We start from the raw sequence: 9346 nt of genomic DNA on the forward strand, positions 1-9346 counted from the left end.
AGGAGTGCTGTTATTGATGTTAAAAGTAAAGATCACCATCTAGTAGTGTCAAGGGTTAATTTAAAGCCAAAATATCGGTAGGGTAACTACCTACGGGGAAGTTATGATGTTGGTAGACTCCAGAATGAGAATTTGAGAGAAACTTTCTGGGAACAGTTGAATACTAAACTTGAGAGTTTAAAATTTGATAATGTAGATGATGGTTGGAATAATTTTAGAAAAATAATTTGTGAAGTTGTTGAAGGTGTATTAGGGAAGAAAGCTAGAACCACAGCTAAGAATATTAGTGAAATAGCTTTATGTTTAACAGAAAGGAGAAAGGACTTGTACAAGAATTATCTGAGTGATAGATCGTATGAAAACAAAAGAAATGTAAAGAAAGTGGAGAAAGCATTAAAATATGAGCTAAGGAGGTGTGAAGTGGAGGCCATGGATAAAATTGTCGAGGATCTGGAAGATGCAGCTACACGGTAAAATAGTAAAATATTGTACTGGCATATTAACAAATTGAGAGGTAGTAGTCAATCCGGACTTGGCCCAGTTAAATATAGGAATGGGGTCGCAATTATTGATAAGGAAAAAACTAAAGAAAGATGGGCCAAAAATTTTGAAAATTTGCTTAAGCGAGATAAAGTTGAAGGAAAAGATAGAGAGGAAAATGAAAAAGTTTGTGATACCTTGGATGTGAAGGAGGATTTGTTTTGTGAGGAGGAATTAGCAACAGTACTAAAAGGATTAAAGAATAATAAGGTTCCAGGTGCTGATAGTGTGGTAAATGAGTTTCTTAAATATCGTGGCTCTGAGGTTAGAAACAAGTTACGGAAGATTATGAATATGATTTTTGAAAAAGGGGAAGTACCTAACGATTTTTGGAAAACATTAATTAAGCCACTTTATAAGAAAGGTGATAAAAGTGAGTGTGGTAATTATCGAGGCATTAGTCTGGTCTCTGTAGGTAGTAAATTAATTGGTAATTTTAAACTGACAGATGCCGTAGACAAAGTTTTAAGAGAAGAGCAGTGCGGTTTTAGAAAAGGTAGAGGATGTGTCGACCAAATTTTCACTCTTAGGCTAATATTTGAGAAGTGCCTGAGTTTTCAGACATCCTTGGTCCTCAGTTTTATAGATTATGAGCAAGCGTTCGATTTGTTGATAAAAGAGCTTTAGTAAAGGTCTCATCCTTGTATGGTATACCAGACAAATAAATTAAAGTGATTAGTCCTATGTACGGGAAAACACTGCTGCGGTTAAGGTAGGAAATGAAGTTAGCAGCTGGTTTTTTATTAAATCAGGAGTTAAGCAGGGTTGTGTTCTATCCCCCTTTATATAGATTATTTTGATGGATTTTTTTTTAAGGAGCACAGAAAAGGCAATGGGAGACCACGGAATCAAATCTGGAGGAAAAAGTCTCCTGGATTTGGATTATGCTGATGATTTAAGCATCCTAGATGAAAGTGTGAGCAAAATGAATGAAGTTTTGGAGGTTTTGCGATTTCAGGCTGCTAGAATTGGTTTGAAAATTAATGTTAAGAAGATTAAGTCACTAAGGCTAGGAATAAGTGAAAATGAAAAGGTGAGGATGGGTAACGAAAAGATTGATCAGGTGGACAGCTTCACTTACCTTGGTAGTATTATTAGTAAAGATGGTGGGAGCAGTGAAGATGTTAAAAATAGAATAGCCAAGGCTCAGGGTGTTTTTTCACAGTTAAAAAAAGTCTGGAAGACAAGGAAGATTAGTCTGCAAACCAAGATTAGAATATTAGAAGCTACAGTGATCACAGTGGTCAAATATTGCTCTGAAGCATGGACGCTCCGAAAAGCGGATGAAGATTTTCTAGATGTTTTCCAGAGAAATTACTTAAGGATTGTTCTGGGTACCCGGCTAAGTGACCGTATTTCAAACAATAGGCTATACGAAAAATGTTGTTCAATACCGCTCTCTAGGGTTATAATGAAAGAAAGGTTGAGGTGGCTAGGGCACGTTGTGCGGATGAAGGATGACAGATTGCCGAAGATTGTTCTTTTCGGCCAACCGTCTGGGGCTAAACGGAAAGCAGATCGTCTTCGTCTGGGGTGGGAGGACGTCATAAAGAAAGATTTAAAGGAAATGAGAATTTCGTGGGCAGGTGTAAAAAGGGATGGTTTTAATAGATTGGGGTGGAGGAGAAGCGTGCGTAGCTTTGTTTGCCTCAGGCGGCTTGGTTCTGCGGTGAGTTGTTAGTAGTAGTAGTAGTAGTTTCTTTGTAATCAGCAGCACAATAGTTAGTTTAAAATTGATGAATCGGAAAAAAACACCTTTTCACAGAGTGAGTACTCCCTTCAATAACCAAGATCAATCTCTGTAAGGTTGAAACTCGCATAGTATTTTACCCCCGCCCCCTATCAAATCCAATATCGTATCAATTCTGGGTAACTTCATAACATATTTTACTATTACTGCATTAAGCGCCCTGAAGTCTAAGCAATATCTTTATGTATTGCCTTTCTTCTTTACTATTAATAATGGGAAACATTATTCGCTAACTCCTTCTTTAATTACACCTTGTTCCTCCATCTCCTTGCTTTGCTTATCAAGTCAAGATCTCAAATGATATGGTGTTTTATATGAGTTCTTTTTAATAGGTGGCACTTAGGTCGATACTTTTTTGTGTAATCAGGTGTGTTAATCCATAGTCAGCTTTATATCCTGCGAGAGTCCATTTGTAGTCCTATAAAATGTTTCCTACTTGGCTTTTAATATTTTCTGGTAAATCAACTAACTAAACTGTTTCAAAAATCAGTTTTGTCATTCCATAATTCTCTTATTGCTCCGTTTCTTTGAAATTTGTTCTTGACTTGTAAGATTTATGCTTAATTCCGGAATGCTTAAAGATTTAATATATGCATATGAAATATTTTTACCGTTCCCAAAGTTGCTTTATTTAATTTTGCTTTGTTATTGCTCAGATTGGAATTCTCCTAAAATTGGCAATTTATGACCTGTAACAGAGGTCAGGATGCTTTGAGATCTCTCAATTAGATTGTGTGCATTATCAGGAAATTTCTTAAAATGTCATCTCTGTTTGGGGATTTCAAAGCACCTGTATCGATTAAACATGGTAAATTTTGAAAACATTCAATTTTAAACATTCTAAACTATATAGGGGTTTAAGAAATGTAAAGCTCTGATGGCCCTGACGGGCTAATTTTTTCGCTTAAATGTCCACTATTATTTGGTCGACAATTTTCTGGGTTATCCCCGGACTATTTAATGGCTTTATTTTGCCTAGAGTCTGATTTAATGTCTAATTCCTAAGAAAATATTCGATAATATTGCTTGGTTCTTCCCACGTATTAGTTGATCCCTTTTTTCCTAAGTTTCATCTAACTTGTTGTCGAAACTAGTTTATTCTATTGTACGTTACACCTTCATTTTGTATCCTAGTGTAACATTGTGCCACATAGTGCTTTGGCATGCCACAGTAATAGCAACTGAATCTTGTTCTATATTATCTGATAATTGGTTATCTCTCCAGGGTCTATGGCTATTTCTATGTATTCTTGACCTGTTGCTATTTGCTCTACTATTGTTTGCAGGAGGAGGCAGATGTCCAAATTCATTAAATTCCAATGTATTATGGACCTAATAACATGGATTTGGTTGTCAAATGGGGCTGAATCTGTCCATGATGATGAATTCGGACCTTTCTTGCGCCCCATTGCTTTACAAAACGCCTCCATTAATGCATCTTAGAGTTAGCATTATTTTGATTTTCAGCAATATTTATGGATATCTGATCAAATATTTTCATTTCTTCGTCAATTTGGCCTTCTGTTTATACCAACGTAATAGCTTGCACGATATTTTCATGTTTTGCGATAATAAAAGCCTTAGAAGCTTTTTTTGTTAAACCTTGGCTAAATGTTTGTGATTTTTCTTTTTGCATCGTTTTGTTGCTTCCACTATTGCTTAGTTGCAAGTATACTGACCGGCAAATCTTTTCAGCGTATTCACGCATATTGGTCGATGCGTTAAAAGTAACTACATCAGTTTTAAGCCTTTCTGAAAGACTTGTCTTTTTTTTCTCTCTTATTGACTAAAATAGTGTAAGGCACTTCCTCTTAATCAAGTCGCCAATCATTTTACTTTAATTGTGTAATTAATTGTGTCCGTCAGTTATTTGACAATTTTTAATTTTTCGATAAATTCTTCGACATTGGAAACTCCCGTGTACTCAGGTATAATGTTTGCGATTTTCAATACCGCTGTACGAGAATTCGTGTTGATTTCCCCTACTGACAAAGCAATTTTTTCTTATCTAATTTAAAACTTTATCTGATTTTCTCACCTCAGTCTTTTTCCGCTGCCACCAGAATTAGTAAAGTAATCAGTTTATTGCCACCAGATGTCCTTAAGTCACCACGATATATGTACTGATGTAGTGGAGTTTCCAGGTGAATATAAATTATGTGGTGGAGTCACCAGGTAATACTTACTGAAGTGGTGGAGTAAACGATTAAGTCCAACTATTTGTACGGAAGTGACACTGTAGAGGCGAGGCTAGTTACCTTCATTAGGTTCTTAATGGCTATGGGTAGCGTCTTGGCTACAGATAGGTTATTAACACTAGGTGTGGTGACATAACCTCGTTGAACCCAATCCGAAGTAAGCATACACTAGAGCCTGACCGCCTGACCAACTGTGATGAAGACCCTACCACCCGATGAAAACAATGCCGGAACACCACTGAAAAGGTGGCTGCTGAAGTTATCGGCTATGCCCCTGCAAAGACGAGGAAGAATTATGTCTCAGAGTAAACTGTAAAGCCAATTGAGGCTAGCCGGCAGGCATCAAACGCATCAATCGCAGTAAAAAAGTCACTACGTAAACAGGTTAAAAACAAGCTGACGTCAAGACCGCCAACAATTTTTGGATGAGGTCGCTTTAGAGATGGAAAAAACAGCCAGAAATAATGATACGAGTAGGCTGTGTAGAACCCACAAAGAAATAACTGGAATAAAGTCACCTATCGCTGGTCTCTTAAAAGACGCTCAAGGAAGTGTGATCCCTGACGTGCAAGGTAAACTCGATCACTGGAAGAATAACTTCAAAGACCTGCTTAATCCAAATACAGATGGGCAAGATGCAACGCCGATGCTGCCACCAACAGCTGAAACACCACCATATGAAATCGATATGGCACCACCTTCAGCTTCAGAAATACTAAACGCGATCAAACGTCTAAAAAACAATAGGTCTCCTGAAGAAGATGTTCTCCCTCCGGAGGTCTACAAAGCGACGCCAAACGTTGTAACGGAACAACTAGAAACCTTCTTCAGTCTGATATGGGAGAAGAAGACCTTCCCGTGTGATGGGAAGGTGTCAGTAATAATCCCAGTATTTAAAAAGCAGGACAAATGCGACAGCCGCAACTACCGAGGGATATCACTTATGGATACGGCTACCAAAGTATTTGCGATGATTTTGCTTAAAATGTTCAAGGAAGCAAGGGACGAGTGGACTAGTGAAAATCAATGCGGATTTCGAAGAGGGAGAGGGTGCACTGACCAGGTCTTCACTCTTCGCCTTATTCTCCAACAGTGCGAACGCTACAAACTCCCCATAATTAACATGTTCCTTGATTTTGTGGCTGCTTTCGACTCTGTAACTCGCAAAAACCTTTGGCCAATCATATTGGAAGAGGGTATGCCAGTTGAATTCATAAAGCTGTTGAAGGCCTTCTACAAGCATTGGAAATCGACATTAAGAGTGCTGGACGAAGAAACTGAGCCCTTCAATGTTGAAAGTGACGTAAAACAGGGGTGCATATTGGCCCCTGTTTTGTTTAACTACTGTATAGACTTGATTCTAGAGAGTGCACTCTCGAGTTTTGATGGTGTTGTTATGGGATTGGGCATTAACGTGTCTGACCTGGACTACACGGATGACATCGACGCTCTTGCTGCTAGTCCAGCAACTGCCCAAGCAATGTTTAATGAAATAGCACATTTCTCTCAGCTACTGGGTATGAAAATCAACACGGCCAAAACTAAAGTCATGGACCTAAACATACTGTCGGATTATCAGCTTGTGCTTTACGGACAAGAATTGGAAAAAGTCAACAGCTTCACCTATCTTGGCTCAATAATAGACTCTCGTGGAGGCTGTGACCTTGACATACAGAACAGAATCAACAAAGCCCAAGCCATCTTCTCACAACTACGCCGCCATTTGTGGATCCGGCGGGAGATCAGCATGAAGAAAAAACTTTCTGTCTATAAAGTGGCTGTTAGATCTGTTTTCTTCTATGCAGTCGAAACTTGGCCACTGAAGGCGCTTCATCTCCATGATTTGGAAGTCTTTGACCACCGCTGTCTACGAAAAATCCCGAGGATTCGATATTCTGACAGAATCTCAAATGTTGATGTTCACCACCGGTGCTGTAACATCGAACCCGCCACCATGATTATCAAACAGAAAAGACTGCGTTGGCTTGGTCATTTTCTTAGAAGAACCAATCACCGCATCATAAAGCAATTGCTTCTAGCTGTCCCATTACCAGATTAGCGCAGGCGACCTGGCGGTCAATTTAAGAATTAGTGGACAACTGCCAAAAACGACCTCGACCCCATTGGCAGATTTCGAAAGTTTGGCAGAAAGTGCGTGAGCTGGCAGAAAGCTGCTCCGGTTTGCTGAAGAACTGGCACAAGATCGCAACAAATGAGGATCAATCATACGTAGTTTTCTACATGCCGGGTGAGGCGTCCGTGTCTGGTCCCGCAACAAGTACAAGTAAGTAAGTAATAACTATGGTAGCGTCCTAAATTATATTACCCGAACCTACTTTAAGGAGACTTCCTTCAGAGCTGTACGAGGAGACGGTTTTTTTTTATTATTGACTGATTTTAATTGACCCTAGACTATAACGGTATAGACTAATGACTCTGAACAACAACGGTACAAGGTATGTGCTCTAAGCAGCACAGTACAGGAAATAGTGTTCTAACAGATTAAAAGTACAAGATACAATCATAAGAAAATGCGCGAACTTACATAAATCAAAGCAGTCCAAATCTGGCAAAGATCGGAGGTCGAAGATAATTACTAGAGAAAGACGCTGGTATCTCAGCGATTCTCTCTTTTATTCAATAAGCTTAACCACCTATCTGGTTTCAGGACGGTGATGTGGTTATCTTTCAACTTCCTCTTTCGAACAAAGTATCCTGTAGCTTTGGCTTTTAGTGGTCATTTTAAAACATTCTTATCTTAGTTAATTGCGTCTACTTCAAAACTTGTAATTTGCATTTTTCGTATTTTAATATATTTTATTAAAATCAAATTCTGACTAGAATTGTCTGCTTACCACACATTCTGAAGACATTTTAAAATATCCACGTAGCTTAAGCTACCGTTTTGTTTAAAGAATACTTTGGGGAACATTTCATTGAAAGTTTTCATTCCAATTACAATCAATAGTGTAATTGTAGAGATAAACCTAAAGAACTTAATCAAAAATAAATTTTTGGGAGCTGGATGATCCCATAGGATTAGCGAACGGTTCGCAAAACCTCTATTCCCAAGGATGGTAGCAAAGAGAAAATAAATAATGACCGACAAATCAGCATAATATCTACAATAAGCAAGCTACTCAACGGGAAAGTGTACACTAAAATTTCAAAACGCTTAACCAGTTCTTAAATAATTCTCATTGTGCCAACATGGCTTAGGACTTGATATGGCGAAAAAATTTGAAACAAAATAGGCTATAAGGGAATCTGAATCAAGGTCCGAGCTGTTAGGTTGAATTGGGGTTTAATTGGGGGGTTGACTCAGTTTCTAATAGATAAGAAACACACTGTGAAAATATTTGGTAAGGACGGAAAGACATTCTTCTTTAGAGTGGCTTCAGTTCAAAGTGGTTTCCTCCAGGATACGGTCTTGGGTCCCACCTTATTCGCAAAAAATGCAAAAATTCCATAAGAACAAAGTAAGGCTCTCTGCTGATGACTCTAAACTTATTGGTCTTGTGGACACTTTGGAGATATTATTCCATCACAAAGAGACCCAAAGGCATTCACTCACTGACTGGTACTTGGAGACTTGATTTTCATATTTCAAGATGCAGGACCATTCACTTTGGGAAGAAAATCCACGCACCGAGTACCATAAGCACTATATTGACGGATCCCACAAATTTATTCCGAAGTCACGTTGGTAGAGACTTTCGTGCCCTTGTTGACGATGATCTGCAGTCTTATCTCCATGCCCAAATGACTTTTGTAAAGCCCAATCAAGCACTTGGGATTGTTAAAAGGACATTCACGAGCATATCTCAAACTGTCAAGCATAAAAACAAGTTTTATCATTCCCCTGTACCCTTTCCCTTACTCGTAATCTAGAGCTCCACCATGGTTGTAGGTTTCTTCATGGCTTACCTCCATTTCCACTATTTCTTCCCACCTGAAGTGTTCCTCAGACACCGTTTCAGTGGCCAACGAAATATTACCCATCGGGTTGCCGACTCCGGGCTTAGGATCGTCTTCCATCAGTGGCTCCAGCCACCAATACCAAACCAAGACCTCGTATATCCCATAACCAAGAAGCCAATCCCCCTGCACCAACTAAAATCCAGGTAAACTCAGGGGCACCAGGGGTTAGTAGCCACCACTACCCCCTAATCAGTGTATACTTCCACATTATAATGTCAAATTAATAGGTTTGAGCAGGTCCATCTCCAAATGAACCTTTACAGTCTTTCTATTTAATATTTTTAGCATTTTCTAAAAGGTGATTTTTTAAAATGCAGCTTGGTTAAAATCTTTACAGATGAATAAATGGTTTGTATAACAAGACAAAAAAAAAATAAAAATTTAGCTTTGCAAAACTGTTTTCACAAAAAAAATTATTCCTGATGGGAAAATTCAGACGACATATTTGAAGCCAGAATAAAAAAAAACGCAAATATACTGTTGAAGTATCTTGTAAAAATATTGTCAATTAGTGCTATCAGTACAATTGTAATCACCCATCTTCCTTCGGAAGAGAGGAAAAAGTAGTTTACAAAGTTAAAAAATATCCGTTTAACCCAAGTCACTGAAAATTATTTTCATTGGCCAGTATTACTGTTTGAAGGCGGTATTACATTTGATTTACTGATACACTAGGTAGAACTTGCATTTGTCTGTCTTGTAAGCTTAATTTCGTTGCTTGAATCAGTGGAATACCTTTGAAACTGTCAATATTGGGAATCTGTTCTTACCAACATTTTGTGCATTCTCCTTTCGAATCTAAGGATTTTAATATGCTCTACTATAAACTAAAAGCTTGAACTATTTTACTTAATGCTGATCTTTTGAAATGGGGAAT

This window comes from Artemia sp. Qi Xiang Cuo, chromosome 11 (genome assembly GCF_049724085.1).
Source record: "Artemia sp. Qi Xiang Cuo chromosome 11, ASM4972408v1, whole genome shotgun sequence".
Lineage (NCBI taxonomy): Eukaryota > Metazoa > Arthropoda > Branchiopoda > Anostraca > Artemiidae > Artemia > Artemia sp. Qi Xiang Cuo.